The 19,654-nt window shown below is 40.6% G+C and overlaps 2 protein-coding genes across 4 annotated transcripts in view; one reads left to right on the top strand and one right to left on the bottom strand.

The window, feature by feature from the left end:
* The window catches only part of LOC140741104 (cysteine/serine-rich nuclear protein 2-like), a 95,203-nt gene extending 84,843 nt beyond the window's left edge, over positions 1-10,360 (bottom strand). Inside the window, exon 1 of the mRNA XM_073070859.1 lies at positions 10,126-10,360. The gene's annotated coding sequence lies outside the window, so the exon portion shown is untranslated. The remainder of the gene's footprint in view (positions 1-10,125) is intronic.
* A 186-nt stretch (positions 10,361-10,546) lies between these two features.
* Positions 10,547-19,654, top strand: part of lima1a (LIM domain and actin binding 1a) — a 129,203-nt gene continuing 120,095 nt past the window's right edge. For 2 of the 3 annotated variants that reach the window (XM_073070852.1, XM_073070846.1), the window contains exon 1: positions 10,547-10,699. The gene's annotated coding sequence lies outside the window, so the exon portion shown is untranslated. The remainder of the gene's footprint in view (positions 10,700-19,654) is intronic. The other variant, XM_073070849.1, reaches the window with a different exon arrangement.

The following is a 19,654-nucleotide window of genomic DNA, read 5'->3' as shown; positions in this document are numbered from 1 at the left end:
AAACCAGAGGGGCAAAAGCCTGTCCTGGAAGTATCCAAGGTGAACAACATTTCCTTCGGAGAACTGACAAGGGATGGTATTCTCACAGAGCTGTCCATTGTTGAACCACACAACAGCAATGAAATGTTGTTGGATTATACCTGGCATACACAACAAGGTGTGCTACATAGATGCATAATATGCATAATGCTGATGTTACTGTGCTCGTATTCAAAAACCTGGACTAATAATCTGAGCTGTGAGCTAGGGTTCCACCATATCAACTGAGAATTTAAATTGAGATAAGTAAATAAATCTACCAGCAATGGTAATCACTAAACCAGAGGATTGTTGTAAAGACACGTCTCGTTCAATAGCAAAGGAAATTTGCCATCCTTTCTTGGTCTGGCCAATATGTGACTCCAGATCCAATTAATGTGGTTAACTCTGAACTGTCCTGAAATGATTTAATAAACCAATCAGTCAAATGAGAATTAGCGATGGGCATTAAATGTTGGTCTTGCAGGCAACACTCACATCCCATGAAAAAAAATATTTTGAGAAGTGAGGTCCCACAAATATTTTCCCCTTCCTAAACAAAGTGACTTACAGTCAGATGTGGCTCCACTGGATCAACATCCTTTGTTGTCCAGGTGTATCTTCCATTGGATATGATAGTAGTTGGACAGTTTTTTCAGGCACTAAGCTAGCACTGACAAGCTAGGGTGTCTATGGGCTATATGACAATGAATCATGGTCAAAGGAAATTCAGCTCTGCCCACATATCATTGTTTAAGATCAGGAGCTAGGATCCAGTCTGTGTTTTATTCCCTTCTCTGCTTGCAGACACCACTTGTTGTAATCCCTCCAATGCCTAAAATTGAAGAATCAATCATAAGGCTTTATTGGTCTGTGCGGTTCTGATACATGATATTACTGGTAATAAATCTGTTTTATAAGGGGAGGTTGAGTAAAATAGGCTTGTAATCACTGGAGTTCAGAAGAATGAGAGATGATCTAATTGAGACAAACAAAATTCAACAAGGCATTGACAGGATAGATACTGAGAGGATGGTTCTTTACATTGGAGTAACTAGACCAAAAGACAGTGGTCTCAGGATAAAAGGGTCAGCATTTAAGACTGTGGTGGTGAGGAGTTGAGCAGCTTTGAAGGGCTAGATGCTCATATTGTACTCCTATGCAGATCAGCAAACTATCATGTTTGGTTCCCAGTATGTGTAGACCTCAGCCCAAGCAGATCCCAATGAGTCCAGCAGACTGTAGCATCAGAAGAGGAACCCATTGCCACCCAGTGACCCTTACTTGGGATTTATGAGTGCAGAGCAATAGGATTACTTTCATTTCTGACACCCTGCATGATAGTACTAAAGGCAGTGTGAGTAGAAAACTATCTGAATTATTGGTCTCAAGAGTTGTGGCAACATGAGCCTGGGAAAAGATTTCTGGACTAATGTTGGTGGCATCTCCTGCAAAAAAATGTTTAGCATTCATTTTTCAGGATCTAGATATTGTTCAAAGCCAGCATTTACTGTCTGTCCCTCACAGAGCTTAGGATGTTGGGAGTGAGCCACTTTCTTGAACACAGGTGGCATGTTTCAAAGAAAGGATGGTGTGTTATTTGGACAGGAACCTGCAGGTGGTGGTGTTTCCTGTGCTCACTGCCCTCATCCTTCAAGGTGATAGAGGTTTGAGAAGTGTTATTACAGTACACTGGGCTTTTCAAATGAGTGCTTTTCTTGAGCCAGTGCATTCCAGAACAGTCAGTCTTCCAGGGAAAAGCTGGGGTACTCAGTTAGGCCTGTAATTTAAGCTATGAAACAGATCGATCAGAATATAGTGGCAGAGAAACACCTAAAGCAAGAGGCCAGGTTTATTAATCACCTTTTTATATAATTATTTCTCTCAAGAAAATATTTGAACAGCAGGATATTAGATCTCAGCAATAAAGATAAAGAGGTTCCTGAGAATCTGTACAGATTTGCCAGCAGACTCAAAGCACGTCTAATATCTACAATACAGCACTGGGACACAAGACAGCGACTGATATGCCAGAATCGCCAAAGGCACTTAAATCAAATAATCAACTTGTTCAATCAGGTAGGTGCAGATTTCTGGATGTACATTTAGAATAAAGACAGGATACTGAAAATACTCAGGTCAGGCTGCATCAGTGGAATGAGAAACATTGTTTTGGGTCAATGACCGTTTATCACAACTGCGAAAAGTATAAGATAGACAAGTTTCAAGATATAGAGAAATTCTGTAGCATCCGTGGAAACCAGCAGTCAACGTTTCAGCCTGAGACCCTTCGTCAGGTCTCGGCCCGAAACGTTGACTGCTCGTTTCCGTGGATGCTGCCCGACCTGCTGAGTTGCTCCAGCGTGTTGTATGTGTTGCTTTGACCACAGCATCTGCAGAGTATTTTGTGTTTACAGAGAAATTCTGATGCAAGGTCATCAATCTGAAAGATTTGGCTATCTCAGGAGATGAGATCCAATAATAGTTTTAAATATATGTATAATGTCAAGTTATGGATGTGCATGCACATGTTTATCCTGAACCATTAAGGACAAGCACATCTGTTTCCTTGTGTACACTTCAGCTCTCGCCACAAATGACCTGCTGACTATTTGAAACATGTTTTGCTCAGGTGAGAAATTGTACCTCAGCAGATTTGAAAGGACACAACATAAAAAGAATACATTACCAATGTGTTTGTATTTTTTTTTTGAAGCTTAAACACCACACAGGCTTGCTGTTGCTCAATCCATTGCTGGCTACCAGACCAGTAGACACAAAGACGCAGAAGCATTTTGGGTCCCTTTGCCAGCCAATGTTAGCAGTGGTATCTGAGAGATCATGTTGTACCCGTGGTCAAGGCAATGGTATGCCATCTACTTTACTTAGAATGAGGTAGGAGCTCAGCATTTAAACTTTAAGGAATTTTAACTGATTAAACCAAAGTATTCTTTGTAGACAAAGGTGGGACCATTAGGGTACTTTGAGATATCTGTTGGCAATTGTGAATAAAGTGGATCATATCATTATGATATGTTAATGTGATCTGCCAAGATTTGGAAAGGAAGATGTGACCACCAGTGCCCTTTAATTCAACTCCTATACATTAGTTGTCGATGCACCATATGATGGCCCAGTGATAAACGTTGCCCCAATCAGTTATGCACCCAAACTCAAATAGCTCATTTCCCTATTTTAATTTCCTCAACGACAGTATCAGAGTACCTTTGTCTGATATATAATTGCCAGGCAAAGATATGGTAAGGGATAATACCCAGAGGAAAAGCTAGATCCAGCTGTGGCCACTATCATGTGTGATGTGGGAAAAATTTGAAAGAGTGAAATTGGATTATCAGCCACAATGCTGTAGGATGGAGGAGTGGGCTCAAGGGGCCAAAACCTGCCCCTTTTACATTCCCTTATCTCTGAATAGAGATATTTCCCTGATCTGAGCCCATAAAGACCTGACTATATATACAGAGGAGGCTTTGAAAAAAGGTGATTAAACAAATTGTTTTGTGTCAAGGTTTGGATTAGCTGTGATTGGGTAGGATTCAGGAAAGGTTTTAATTTTATTCCTGAACATACTCATAGCTACATTAATAACTGTAATTAATAACTCCATTAATAAAACCTCTTGTGCTTTGTCAGGAACTCCCATTTATGGTCAACAAATATTGTGGATGGAAGTGTTCCAATTGCCAAGAAGGACCCTGTTAGCCCAATTTTGTTTCCAGCGCCTCCTAAATTAGTGACAATGGATGGGTAAGAGTTCCAGTCTGGTATCTGTTATGCTCCAGATTCTGTTCACTGTCTCATACTTTTATGAGCAAGTCTCAACACAGATGCTCAGGTGTAGGGTTAGGGTCAGAGGCAAGGTGAATTTTGAGGAGGATAGTAATAGACTTCAAGAAGATATGGAGAAGCTTATGTAATAGATGAATCAGTGGTGGATCAACTTGACAAATGTACTACACTTGTTTCATAGCAGTTAAGTGGGCACAAAGTCCACTTGATCTTCCTGAAGCAAATTAACTGTTATTGGGGAAATTAAGCATTAATCTTAGCATTGAGTGTCAGTTTGATACAGAATTGGATACAGTAGGGCAATTAAACCCACTAAATTGTCAGAGTTTGAATCAGAATCAGAATCAGGTTTATTATCACCGGCATGTGACGTGAAATTTGTTAACTTAGCAGCAGCAGTTCAATGCAATACATAATCTAGCAGAGAGAGAAAAAATAATAAATAAAATAAAACATAATAATAAATAAACAAGTAAATCAATTACATATATTGAATAGATTTTTAAAAATGTGCAAAAACAGAAATACTGTATATTAAAAAAAAGAGAGGTGGTGTCCAAAGCTTCAATGTCCATTTAGGAATTGGATGGCAGAAGGGAAGAAGCTGTTCCTGAATCACTGTGTGTGTGCCTTCAGGCTTCTGTACTTCCTACCTGATGGTAACAGTGAGAAAAGGGCATGCCCTGGGTGCTAAAAGTACTCATAGGACTAGATATTTCAATCCCTTTGATAAGCAGATCTTAACTTGGGTCATAGCATAGAGATCTTGAGGTGGGGTTTGGTGGGTGGCAGATGCTTCTCAGGGGTCATCATGTGTGCAACCCCCCCCCCCCCCCCCGGGATGTTAAGTCAATTTAAGCCCGCTACATCTCCAGAAGACTCAACAATGCGACCCGGCATCCCAGATGCACCCCTTTCACATCTAGCCACCCATGGGTCATTTTAGGGCCCAGCTGCCATTGCTCCTCTTCATCCATAACCAGCAGCTGCTTCACTTGGCTACCTCCGAAGGTTCTTTATAGCTTGCCGCTGGCCCTGGTCTCAGACTCCCAATCCCTTCAGCAATCTGACCATGAAAGTAGCCACAAATCCTCTACAGCCAACCTCTACTGGGAAAATCTGCACCTTCCATCCACGCTGCCTGGCATCTGTGGCCAGCTCAGCGTATCTTACATGTTTCCACGTACGCCTCGCAGACTGCATCTTCCCAGGGCACTGTGAGCTCTGAGATTACTACAACCTCCAGACTGCTGGACCACAAGACCAAATCTGGTCTGAGGGTGGTGGTGGCTATCTCTGGGGCAAATATTAGCCTTTTATCAAGGTCAACAACCATGTTCCAGTCATGAGCAGGCTCCAGTATGCCTGACACCAACCATGTCACTGAGGGTAGTACTGTCTGCCCTTGCTGGACAAAGGAGATGGTGGTTCTTCCAGTCATATGGGGCTTGGAGTTGTTATTCAGCCTTTGCTTCTTCACATTGGGTGACAAGCATCTGAGGACCTGGTAGCTTCCTTGAGTGAGGCTTACTTTGCAAGATGAGAGGATGTACCTGAGGTTTGCTGTTCTTCCACGGACTGGACAAGCTGGGTCTTCACTGAGCCACTGGTTCAGATTTTTGGGAGTCATAAACAGCTCTTATAAGGAACCTAATCTTTCTTCCTTCCTTTTCCCATTAGTCTTTCCAGCTGAATTTTCTTTTCCCAATGTTTTCCCACCTTGTTCAGTCTCTGTTTTGCCTGAAACACTGCCCTTGCATACCTCATCTGCTCCACCTGTCGCTGTACCTCCTCCACCACCATAGCTCGCCTTTGCTTTTGTGTTGTTGCCTTTTGCCAAATGGGTCTAATTGAGCCTGTACCAACGCTCCCCTCTTTCAGATTGCACCTGGCCCACCATGTCTGCGAACCTGAGTGCTACTTTTGCCTGTTTTATTGATTCTGCTGGACACCACTTTCTCCCTGTTAGGGTCCTGGGTGCAGTATCCTGGACAACTCTGTCACAGGTTCCGAGAGAGTCATCTCAAACCTCACCTTGGCACACTTGAACTCTTCAGTCAGCCCTGTGACAGACAACTCCAGAGCTCCTTTTCCATACAGGTAGATGTAACTTAGCGATCTTGGTAGGCACTTCTTAATGAAAGAACTAACTGTCCTCTCCAACTTTTCAACATGAGTGATGAGGACTTCATACAGAGTCAGTGGTTACAACACCTGAGGGAGCAATCCAAACTGAAGGCCCCACAGCTTGAGGTTTCCTGGCAGCAAGTTGTTATCCATGGCTTTAAGCCCTTTGATGATTTCTTCTCTCAGCAGTTTCACTTGATTTGTATCACTGAGGTTTACATCATACCAACGCTGAAGTTGATGAAGTTGTTTTTCTCCAGGTAAGTAGACATCCTTTGTACTATGACACTGAAAAATATTTTCCCTTCAACATTTAATAGATTTATTTACTGAAACTGTCCAATATCTGAGGAATCTTTTTCTTTAGGAATTAGAATTCCTCCTGCCCACTAGTATGCTCAAGGAATAAACTTATTCTTCCAGTCCTCCTTCATCTGTTTCCATAAGAGGTTCAGGACTCTTGGTGCATTTTTGTAGAGTTTCTACGGAACTCCATTTGGCCCTGGTGCTGAAACAGCCCTTGCCAGCTCTACTACTTTTATTATCTCACTGTATCTGGGGGAACTGATGTCAAATTGCTGATGTGGAGGGTGGATGGCTGGCATATCTGAAGGTATTGAGATGTGTTCAGCTCTCCAGCTGTTTGAGTATCTCAGCTTCGGATGATCTTCCAACTCTTCCTTTGACACCTTAGCGGTTCCATTCTTCTGCTTTGTGAAAATGCTTTTCATGATCTTGTAGTGGTCCTTATAGAATCATGTCCAAGTGTGTTCTTTCTTCTTTCTTTGAAGCCTGAGGTTTTCTGCTCTCCTTAGAGTTGACAGTTGTGCCTTTAGTTCTGTCTGCAGGATGCTGATTCTCTCTCTTTCCTCCGTGGTTGATCTTCTCCACTGTTTCTTCAGTTGCTATGTCTTCTTAACGACACTGTCTGTCTCCTTTTGCCTTCTTGATTTGGGCTGGGCAGACAGCTTTGTCTTAATTATTTCTGCCACTCCAAATCTTTCTGTCCCATAGTTGTATATGAGGTTGCCCATCCTCTCAGTTCTCTTCCCAACTGTGCCCTTTAGTTCACTGAGGAGTCTGCATGGATCCTCGTTGACCGTTGCCCACTCTTTCTTGTTGCAGGTTTTCGGCCATTTCACACATGGCTTTTTCACCTGCAACTTCTTTTCTGCTGACTGGCCTTGTCTTTCCTGTGAGCAGTGGTCTGTAGTGTTGACGTGCTCTTCTGAGACTGTGCCTGGGTTACTGATGCTCTGCGGACTTTAGGTTCCATCCTGTCGCTGAACTCCATTTGACTTACTCATCCTTTCCCTCAAGGTATACTGGTCAATGCGAGGTCCCAGTCTTGTCTCCTTCAAACATTTCATCCTGCCCTGGTGTATCTTCAAGCCCTTAGCTGATATTACTTTCTTAAATCTGGAACTATTTCTTGCTCTTTTTTAATTTGCAAATATTTTAATTTGCTTATGGGATGTGGGGGTCACCTGCAATGTCATCATTTATTGTCCATCCCGAATTGCCCATGAACCAAGAAGTCTATTAAGAGTCAACCACATTGGTGGTTCTGAAGTCTCATACAAAGCAGACCAGGTAACGATGACAGATTTCCTCCTCAAAAGCCAGATGGATTTTTATGACAACCTGTAGTTGTGTGTGACTAACAACAATGTTTTTTTTTTAGTTTAATTAGTTGAATTTAGCTAGAATTTTAACTTTTATAATGTTGCTTAAACGTATTTTCATCAATATTTTCTTCACCAGAAAGAATTCTTTTCGGCAAATAGTGATGAATACATAGATAAGTATTGTAGGAGAGGCCATTCACACATTTGCTCTTGGACAAAAATATGGCCTTTGCAATTGACACATCTTCAAGCAAATTTATTTTCCTTCAGCGGAGGTAAAGTTTTTGCTGCAATCACAGCTGAGCTTCATCATAAGTGTTATGCTTTTTGGTTCTTTTCTTGTAATGTCTTATTTCAATAAAACCTAAATAACCAACAGATTTCAGTTTTTCACAGCCATAACTAGTAACAATTATGATGTTAGAGTGCTATCTTAGTGTCTTTTCGGTCAATTGCAATTCAGCTTTGTTTACACCAAGCAATGGGTCCCCCATGCACATGAGGGAGCTTATTATCTGTTCCTGGCAGATTCCCGTGATGCTTGAAGAAATAATTCAACCAATTAATGAATTGATCTGCAAACTTGGTCTCCATTCCATCATTTTATGTTGGTTGAATAGGCACAAGGCCCTACACTAATCCCATTTTATTCTCCTCAGACTTCCTTCAGACTCTACCGCGCGAGGCAATTTACAATGGCCAATTAATCTACGAAATATATGTTTGGGATGTGGTTGGAAACCACAGCACACAAAGGAAATCCATCTGTCACGGGGAGAATCTAAAAACCTCAAACAGACAGCACCTGGGATTGAACCTGGATTGCCAGAGCTGTGAGGCAGAAGCTCCACTGCCTGTGCCATCGTGCCAACCTTTCTCAAATTCAATAAGATTTGCAGCCATCAGTGATGTCTAATAATATCTGCTTTCCTTAGGACGAAGCTCTCATATTTGATCCCCAGTGTGCAAGGAGTCAAATCATTTCAGCTCTACAACTATCGAGCAAAATACTGCAGAGATAACTCTGGGATCTGATCTTTTTGTAATTTGCTTCTGAGTACACAATTGCCACTTTGGCGTGAGAGTATTAAGTGTGAAGATTTTTATTAATATAGTTTGGAACTTGGAGACAATGACTGATCAGAATTTTGGGATTTTAATCAGTCGATATTGTTTCATAGAGTCATACCACATGGAAACAAGCCCTTCAACCCACTGAATCTGCCAACCATCAAAAACCCATTTTCTTTAACCATACACTATTCCCATTTTATTTCAAGTTTAAGTTGAAATTCAAGTTTAGTTATCATTCAACCATATTTGAATATAGCCAAACAAAACAGCGTTCCTCCAGGGCCAAAACGCATTATCAACAGCACATAGCACAACTAACACATATGGGTACAATTTCAGAAAAGCATACAGTTACAAAGAAAAAAAAGTATAGCCTAAGTCCCTGAGTGTCCAGTCTGTTCTACCACTGCGCAAGCACCAGAGGGCAGCACCAACAGGAGGGCCAGCCCCCAAGCTATAATGGATTCCAACATGCCACAAAGGCCTCTCCTACACTGCCTCAGTGTCTCCTCCCCTGGGTGACTGCAAGTCACTACCCCGAGGCCTAGGCCTAGTCCTCGCCATAACTGAAGCAACGCAACTCCTCTGCCATTGGTCTTACCAATGAATCCATAAACTGGACTTGCAGTTACTAATGTCCAACAGGATCTTGTGACCACAATAAAAACATCCAAGACAATCACTCGCACTTTTTTTCTGACTGTACACCATCCAACGTACTGTTGGACAACAAGTCCAGGTGACAACACAACAGTGGTACATATTAAGTTCAGCCCCATCGCTGCCGAGCAACTCACTGATGGGATAGTTCTGCAGTACTTGATGTTCTTAGTATCCAGCAGTGTCTTGCGATTGTAAAAAAGACAAACAAGATGAACAACTACACCTTTGACTGGACCCAGTGGCCGCTGCGTCCAAGTGCACCGCCATTTTACCGGAATTATTTTGTAGGATCAAATTTTGATTCTACAAAGTAACTTAACTCTGGAACAATATGGCCACTTAACGATTTGGTGTATTTATCATGGTTGCAGTTAACATTAACAGAGGCCAAAAATCATGGTAATGATTTTGAGCCTGGAGTTGCTGTTAGTCTTATTTAGTTGTCAATTGAGTATCTTTCAGTTACTCTGAAAGTTTTTTTTTCACTTTAAGACTTTTTTTCCATATGAATCTTTACTGAATGTTACCAATGAAGTGTTTCCTTGGTTAGGGGTCTCTGCCATTCAATATGATACTAGTGTTGACCAGAAATATTTAAAGTATTTAGAGGAAAAATATTTTCACCAAGATACTGCTGAGATTCTGGAACTCACTGTTTGAAAGTGCGATAGAACCCTCTCATCATATTTATAATGCACCTGGATAAACACTTGCTAATGTACTGTACTGTTGCTGCAAAAAGATAATTTTCATGGCATTTATACCCAGGGTATGCATGCCCATGACAATGATAAACTTGAACACTTACTGTGCTGTAACTTAGAATGAGATCTGGGTAATGGGATGAAGCGGCCGGCGTTGATATCAAGGGTCGAATGTTCTCCCTCTGTGACCCTCAATCTCGACCATTCCATAATTTTACAAGAAAGCATGGTAATGCGACTACACCCAGTGGACGGCATATATCCACTAAACACTAAACTATCCCAATCCTCTAGGGGGTACTGTTTGACTACAGGGACCGAACGATCGCAAGCCAACTGCGACTCCAACGCTCTTTTCAAACTCGGAGGACCAGTGGGAGTACTTATTAAAACGGGCTTCAACCTTATCCCGATTGATCAACGTCGTTTAAACTCAAGCGCCCTCTGCTGACCGGAGGACTTGCAAGGATGACGGAGCCTTGACTGAGGCGCGCTGAGGTCATTTGCTGGTGCGTGGCTTCAGAACTCGAGGCAGCGCCGTCAGTCTGGGAAATTAGAACAGGGCAGAGGCGGCAGGTGCGTTCGTCGAGCTGTGCGTGAGAGAGAGAGATCGTTTGTCGGAATAATTCGTTTTCGCTTGACTTTTGGAAAATAATCAGAGGAAGAATATCCGAACAGGTGAAGAGAAAATAAATATGACCAAAAAGTGTGTGATGTTGGGAAAATATAGGTGTCAAAACTTGGCCGGACCGAGACAGTAAAGAAGGTCAAGGCGTTCTCTGGGCTTGCGGTTAAAATTATACTTACTGTGTGTTTCTCGGGATCTTTACTGATGAATGACTTTTTAAAAATCTGAAATCGCGTTTTGGTTTTTCTATATTTAATTAACTGAAGTTATCTCACTTTTTTCTCAGTGCTGTATTTGCACACTTATCCACTTGTTGAAGTGAGTTCTTCTGTACCACCACATTAGGTTATTCAGTCCTTTTAATCTCAATGATTACTTCTAGAGTCTGTGTTTCTCTCGGAGTTCTACCTTAGTAATTCGAAGGACTCAATGGGTAATTTCGAAATTAAAATGAAAGTTTGCTTAAGAGTTTACTGATGTTCATTTTCTTGATATACTGTATTTTGTGCGACAATTATACTTTAAAACTGCTGTTCTGTGGCTCCATCTAATCGTTGATTACTTGTAATGTATACGTTCTTATTTCTATATAATTTTTTTCTTGATGATGCAGAGCTGGTAATGACTATTGAGAGAAGTAGTCTACATGTAGTACTGAATTGTGGACGTCGGTTGAAATGTGTTTGAAGAAATTATTTGAATGTAAAGCATCCAGCTAAAATCTAATGTCCTTAATTAGGAAGTTGCTGGCTTTTGCCTCTATGCTTGTATTGACATTGTGTACAGTGAGTTAAATAAGAACTTCAAATGTGTCTTTTAAAATTTAATAGTTTTCCTCCATGGAAGACTTGCAGTATATATGTACTGTCTCTACTTGGTAACTGGAAGGGTATTTAGCTGAGCATAGCGCCACTGTTCATCTGATCTCTTGATAATGATCAAGAACTTTTGTACATGTAATTGAGTTTATATTTAGTGCGTCTTTCTGTGGGACTGTTCAGTGAGAACATTTTGGAATGAAATTTTTGCTACAATGAATGATTCTGGAAGAACCAGTAGAAAAGAGTTGAGGTATTTGCTAAGTAATTTGAATCAATTAATTTTAAGAGCTTTTTTTTTAGAAAAAATGCCATATAATATTGAGGAAATAGTTTTCTTTATTGATATTTCTTTTGATTGGTCAGTGGATGAAAGAGGTAAAAAGAATGCTGATTAATAATGATTTAAAAAGAAGAGCAAGTTAGTATTCCCCTCTGAGGAAATGGTTTGAAAGTCATTTGAGTCATATGGTGTAATGGACAGACAGCAGGTTAGTTGCTCTAAATTGGGTATAAAAACATCTTTACAAGCTCTAACTCCAAACTGGTATTTCCCATTGGCATTTTGTTTAAAAATAATGCATTGTCCTTTTGATTTAACACTGATGAAGGGAAAATCTGATAGACCTGGATTAAAATATTTACTTTTGGCTGGAAATCTCTTCCACCATTTCCTGGTGAGTCAGTCTTATGAATTGTGTACTTAAGGATGTATTGTACCAGATGTTTGAGTGCAACGCCAAGTTGTGATTATTTTTTTAAAGTGTAGGCTAATCCATTGGTTTCTATTTAAATGACCTCAGCAAAGATTCAAGCCTTGCTCCTGTTGGTTCTTAAGTGCTTGACTGTGGGGTGTTGTATAGATAGGAATTTCCATTTGTTTCACCTTTAAACACAGGCACCTATCTATTATGATTGGGTGGGGGAGTGTAAGGAAATGTCCCCAATCTCTGGTTAATTACCAACGCAGCCCTGGCAGAATATTTCCCCCTCTTCCAGTACTTCTACATAGATTAGTCTGACTTGCTTTTGTGGTGGTGCAAGCGTACAACCACTTTGGCTTACTCAACAATGATTTGCACTAAAAGCATCCTGGATGTTAGCAATTTAAATGAAAGTTGGTTACTCCTTTGGATTAGACAAGAGAATGAATACTGTGCCAGGCATCAGGCAGTGTTTCATCCACTGTGAAGTTGTCAGTTGAGAGGAGAATTGGATTTCACTACGATTTTTCTGTCTCTCCTCATCAAAGAGCCAGCAGACACTTCATTGTCTAGACAATGTGATGAGAAACTGCAGTATGAATCACCATCTATTGGGAGAAGAGGATGGTATTTATGATTACATGTAAAAGAACATAATGGTCTACGTAGTGGTTAGTGTGACAGCGCAGTAAGTTGTGCTCCAAAATTACTCCACATTTAAGGTTTGATTTGTTGATCTGCCAGAGATTGTTTCATAGTATTGAAAAGTTGCTTTTCTTTGTTATTCAACAGCTGCTGTTCTCATTTTCCAGTTGTGCAACAAAGCTGTAAAAATAGGCTTGCCTTTTTTTAATTGAAAAAAATTAATCCAAGTGACTGTCACCCTCAACCTGTCATGCAACTGTGCATTTCTCCACTTTTCCTCTCTGACTTGGCAATTATTTGGAAAGTGAGAGGAACAAGTTTCTTTGATTGTCCATGATAGACAGTGAAACATGTGTGTTTCCTGGCACAGAGACCGTAATGAGATGTAATTTAGAAACCAGATTAGGATGGGTGGAAACCACAGAAATAAAATCACTGGGTTCTCACCACCTTGTATTCCCAGAATGTTTCATTGCATTAACTCACCTACAATTATCTCCCTTATTTAATTTCAGTTCCTTTGAAATTATTCCAGCTCAATATTACAATCTTCAATGGAGCACTGCCCCTTCGCATTAACCAGACTGGTGATTTTTCATTTCACCACCAAGGGCCTGTTGTATTGCTACAAAAGTTTTTTTTTAATAAAACATTTAAACTTAAGGCCCCTGTAACTGCCAACTTGGTCAAGATCTCATTGCACTAATGGAAGAATTGCAGAGCTGTTCTTCTGTCAGTGTCCTGGACATTTGGTAACCTGTTGTGATAAACACTGGCTTTTTAAAAAAAAATCTTGCTGTGAAGACTTGCAGAGTGATTGTGGAGTACTTCAGAACATCCTGAAAGTGTGCAAGGTGCTACATAATTTTGTCAATATAGTTTTTCTGAGGGGATTGGGATAAATGCCAAGTGCCAGGTGTTCATAACTCCATATATCCAGCAGAATAATGCCAACTTCTAACTTCATCCCTCCTCACCCACCCACCCATCTCTTGACCCCCTCCCCCCACCCAGTTTCACCTATCACCTGCCAGCTTGTACTCCTCCCCCCCCCCCCCACCTTCTTATTCTGGCTTCTTCTCCCTTCCTTTTCATTCCTATACCCCTCAACCATCAGGCTCTTAAATCAAAAGGGATAACTTCACTCACTCCATCACTGTTCTCACAACCTATAGACTCACTTTCAAGGACTCTTTATCTCATGTTCTCAATATTTATTGCTTATTTGTTATTAACAAGAGGAATTGAGTATAGGAGTAAAGAGGTCCTTCTGCAGCTGTACAGGGCCCTGGTGAGACCCCACCTGGAGTATTGTGTGCAGTTTTGGTCTCCAAATTTGAGGAAGGACATTCTTGCTATTGAGGGAGTGCAGCGTAGGTTCACAAGGTTAATTCCCGGAATGGTGGGACTATCATACGTTGAAAGATTGGAGCGACTGGGCTTGTATACACTGGAATTTAGAAGGGTGAGAGGGGATCTGATTGAAACATATAAGATTATTAAGGGATTGGACACACTGGAGGCAGGAAGCATGTTCCCACTGATGGGTGAGTCCAGAACTAGAGGCCACAGTTTAAGAATAAGGGATAGGCCATTTAGAACAGAGATGCGGAAAAACTTTTCACCCAGAGAGTGGTGGATATGTGGAATGCTCTGCCCCAGAAGGCAGTGGAGGCCAAGTCTCTGGATGCATTCAAGAGAGAGTTATAGATAGTGGGGTCAAGGGATATGGGGAGAGGGCAGGAACGGGGTACTGATTGTGTATGATCAGCCATGATCACAGTGAATGGCGGTGCTGGCTAGAAGGGCCAAATGGCCTACTCCTGCACCTACTGTCTATTGTCTATTATAATTTATTTTTTCTTTTGAATTTGCACAGTTTGTTGTATTTTGCACACAGGTTGTCCACCCCGTTGGTGTGGTCTTTCATTGATTCTATTATGGTTATTGGATTTGTGAGTATGCCTGCAAGAAAACGAACCTCAGGGTTGTATATGGTGACATATATATACTTTGATAATAAATTTTCTTTGAAGGGTCTCAGCCTGAAACATCATCTGTTTATTCTTTTCTATAGATGCCTGACCTGCTGAGTTCCTCCAACATTTTATGTTGTGTTGCTCTGGATTTCCAGCATGTGCAGAATTTCTTGAGTTCATGACACATGCACCTACAGTTTTCCTCTACCCACCCACTACCTCTGCTACTTTCATTAATCTTTTGAATTATGCAAGCTTACTTGGCTTAAGGACATTTCCATAAGACCATAAGAAATAGGACCACAATAAGGCCATTTGGCCCATTGAGTTTTCTCTGTCTTTTCATCACGGCTGATCCAATTTTCCTCTCAGTCCCAATTTCCTGCCTTCTCCCCATATCCCTTCATGCCTTGACCCTCCCTCCTGCTCAGACTTTAAAAAGTGTGATGTTTTGGAGTTCCTCATCTGGAGCATTTAGTACTCATCATCCTCTGTCTCACCTAGTGGTGACTTATATTGAGAGACTGCCCAGTGTGAAACTACATATTATTCTTGCGTGCCTCAGTGCTTGTCCCAACTTCAGGCTGTAGTTGGCTGTATTTGGAAAGTACCTGAGTGCGAATCAAACTTAAGAAAAACCAAGATATAACTTTGTGTTTTTTTTAATTGTCACTTTTTTTCCACTTCTTTGATGGGAGCTGTGTATTTTGCTGCCTTTTACAAAAATGAATGAGCTGGCCAACCTTATAGGTTGTGGGGCTGAAATTATGGCCAGCTCCTGGAGTCCTCTTGAGGCACAAGAATCAGAATTAGATTTAATATCACTGGTATCTGTCATGAAATTTGTTTAACAGCAGTACAATGAAATACATTATATATAAATATAGAGGAAAAATACTGAATTACAGTAAGTATATACAGTATATCTATTAGATAGTTTAGTTAAATAGTGCAAAAGCAGAAATAAAAAAAGTCGTCAGGTAGTGTTCAAGGGTTCAATGTCCATTAGAAATCTGATGGCTGAGGGGAAGAAGCTGTTCCTGAGTCGCTGAGTGTGTGCCTTCAGATTTCTGTGCCTCCTTCCTGACAGTAACAGTGTGAAGAGGGCATGTCCTGGGTGGTGGGAATCTTTAATGATGAATGCCGCCTTCCTAAGGCACTGCTCCTTGAAGATGTCTTGGATACTATGGAGGCTAGAACCAATGATAGAGATGACTAATTTTACAAGTTTCTGCAACTTATTTCAATCTTGTGCAGTACCCCCCCCCCCCCCCATACCAGACTGTGATGCAGCCAGTCAGAATGCTCTCCATGGTACATTTGTAGATAAGTTTTCAAGTGTTTTAATTGATAAACCAAATCTTCTCAAACTCCTGATGAAATGTAGCCGCTGTCTTGCCTTCTTTAAAGCTGCATAAATATGTCGCATCTAGGTTAGATCCTCAGAGATCTTGACAACCCAAGAATTTGAAATTGCTCTCTCTCTCTGCAACTCTGATCCCTCAATGTGGATTGGTTTGTGTTCCCTTGTCTTACCCTTCCTGAAGTCCACAATCAGCTCTTTCATCTTATTGACATTGATTGCAAGGTTGTTGCTGTGATACCTCGCTCCTGTACGTCCTTTCATCACCATCTGAAATTCTTCCAACAATGGTCCTTCAAGAAGGACCTTGCTACAGCATTACTGCAGTTGGTAAAATAAAATATCATCAGAAACACCAGCTCTTAAAACAATGTGAGAGGTTCAAGAGTTCCTGAGATTCCAACTGTTTGATTGTCGGTTCCCAAGTTTCGAGTTCTAAATACCAGTAATGACTTGTTGGGTGGGACCCAGAATAGCTGCAACCCTGCTCTTGTGAGTTATTTGACTTTAATTCAAAGGTGATAGGATTTTATGAAATGCAAAATATGGGTGTAGTACTAATACAGATTTGAAAGATTTAGTATTGTGTAATGTTTGCTTCCTCACTTGCTCATTCCTATCTCGGTTAGATTACCTTGGTGATTGACTTGTGGGAGGGATGAAGTGTACCTTTTCAACTGAGGATTTGGGAAGGATTAGCTGGTTTTCAATTGCTGAATAATTAGGTTTGTACCTCTAACTGCAGGTGCATTAATTAATTTTTGTAGTTGTAAATATTGATGTGTCTATGGAACAGCTTACTTGGGATACATTTTTATTTTGAGGTTGCTAGCAATCTAAAGTGCAGATCAATGTTCACAATCTTGGTGATGGTATTTGTGTTTTAAAGGGTGCCATTCTGATTGTTTTTTCCCACTTTGGGGCATTGAATAAATCCAAATTCAATGGTTTAGTTCAGTTGCCTCATGCCATTGTGCCTGTGCTGGCATTTTGAAAGAGCACTCTAAACAGTTAGTCCCACTCCCAACACTTTGCTAACGTCATCTATGTGTCTGCTATCCTTTAAGATAAGGACACAAGGTCCCCCACGATGCAATATGGTCATGGCTGATCTTTTCTGGCTTTGGCTCCTTTTCTATGCCAGTTTCAAATAGCCTTCAATTCTTCAGTCTTTCAAAAGTGTATCGACCTCCCTGTTAAATACATGAGACAGTTTATTACAATGATAACTTGCAGAAATTTTGTTACTTTTGTTGGCTAACAGTATTGGCAATGTGTTTCTTCACTGACACTGAACAAACAGTCAAGTCAGAATAAACAATTGGTTTATAATTGATAAAAACAGTTATTTTTCCAAAGTATGAAAGAAATACAGATATATGTGCTTAAAATTGATTTTGTTCACAAGAAACAGGTTGATTGATAAAATGATTTCCATTTCTCTACTCTGGCCATAGTAGCATCATAATATGTCACCTTTGCTTTGAAAAGAGCAAATCTTTTCTCCCTATTTTCTGTGGTTCTTTTGCCATCTTGGCCTCCAGTTATTAACCATGCTCCTGTTGCAAACAATTTTTCTCTACTTCCTTCATCAAGGTTCCCTTGCTGTTCATATGAGGAAAAATATGACAGCAGCTTATAAATACGTGTATTGATACTGTGTAAGGATTAGTTGTCCCTTTGCCACCTTCCAATTAGAACTTCTGCTGTCAATGTTTACAACGTTCCAGGTAACAACTGCAAAGAGTTTTTAAAAATCTAACATTTCTAGAAACCTGAAATACTGGAAATACCTAGCAGATCACATTTTTTAATGTTCCTTTTAGTCCACGTTTTGTCAGTCTAGTCATTTCAGTTAGCCTTGAATTTCTTGTAAAGCTTCTCCAGAAGGTTGAATCTGTCATGTAACAAGATGCTCCTAACTCAAATGCTCCACAAAACATGTGAATAATTTGGATGGCATTGCATATTCAAGACTTGTTGTACATGAAATATTCAGTGGTGAAACACAAGTATGATGAAATAATTAAATTGAGCATGCTGGAAAGTTTAGAACATGTATTGCAACAGACGGAAAATTCTGGAGGAACTCAGCAGGTCAGGCAACACCTGTGGAGGAAAGTGAACTGTTGATATTTTAAGCTGAGACCCTTCATCTTCACCCATAGATGCCTGAACTCTTGATTTTCTCCAGCACTGTTGTGGTGAACTAGATATACCTGTCTGACTGCTCCTGTGGCTCCTCCCACAGACCCTGCTGACTGCTCCTGTGGCTCCTCCCACAGACCCTGCTGACTGCTCCTGTGGCTCCTCCCACAGACCCCTGTATAAAGGCGACTGTGGGCTGCTGCTCTCCCTCATTTTCCCCAGGATGTAGTGCTGTTTATTCTTCCAGTCAATAAAAGCCGATATCTCACTTCCTAAGTCTCAGCGTGAGTTATTGATGGTGCATCAACTGTATGTGTGTGTTGCTCCAGATTTCTAGTATCTGCAGAATCTCTTGAGTTTCTGTTGCAACCTTTATTTATTGTTCAATTTGGTCACATATCCAGTTAAGGAGTATTCTGATCGATTGTTTTGGTTCAAGAAGTCGATTGTAAATGCCCAGTTCAAAAGCTGCCTCTGGTGTAAGTGAATATTATCATCAACACTAATCAAAGGTGGTGTTTGTCATGGCCAGAGGTGTAATGTTGTTTGGATTTTAAAATACACTTGATAAAGCCCAACAGTGACGGAATAATCAATGCAGTATGCCACTTAGTCATTATTCTACAGCAGCCTTTCTCAACCTTTTTGCCCTGGAGGAACCCTTGAAATAATTTTCAGGCCTCAGAGAACCCCTGCATAAAAATTAATATATCTAAAGCTCACGGTATGTTAGACTGATCAGTAAGTTGTAGATATAATAATCCAAAAATATTGTCAATGCTCTTTTGAATAAAGAATGAATTTTTAGCCAACCTTTCTTGGGGGGAAAATCAGATAGTTAAGCTTAGCTTACCTTTCGTGAAATTGCTCTTTATTTCTTGTTCATACATTTTAAAAACTCATAAGGCAAACATAATAAATTTCTCAGTCCTGGTTCGAACTGAGATATGCACACAGGGATTTCACCTTCAACTGAAATGAGACTATTTCTATCCTTGCTCTTGATGATTGTTAAACAAGAAAAAGCTTGCTCACATATGTAAGAAGTTGAAAACTGAAGCAAAATGTTCATTGCTTTCCTATGACTGGTAGGATACTCTTCCTTCACAGAAATCCAGAACTTGTCTAGGGGCAGTTCAGTAAATCTCATCTTGGCTGTACAATCAGACTGCAGTACACAAAGTTCTTCCTCTTCTTTCAAAGTCAGGATATCAGTCTGAGCAGAAGATTCTGAGAAAGGGTCCCTTACCCAGTCATACGCTTGTGTTGAAAGAGAGGAAAAATATTGTTCAGTTTTTTTCTGCAGTTCTTCCAGGAGGTCTTCATAAAGACTCGAGACTTTCCGATA

The sequence above is a fragment of the Hemitrygon akajei genome, chromosome 18, assembly GCF_048418815.1.
Source record: "Hemitrygon akajei chromosome 18, sHemAka1.3, whole genome shotgun sequence".
Lineage (NCBI taxonomy): Eukaryota > Metazoa > Chordata > Chondrichthyes > Myliobatiformes > Dasyatidae > Hemitrygon > Hemitrygon akajei.
Note: the sequence above shows the minus strand (reverse complement) of the source record. Positions and strands in the feature narration are given on the sequence as shown.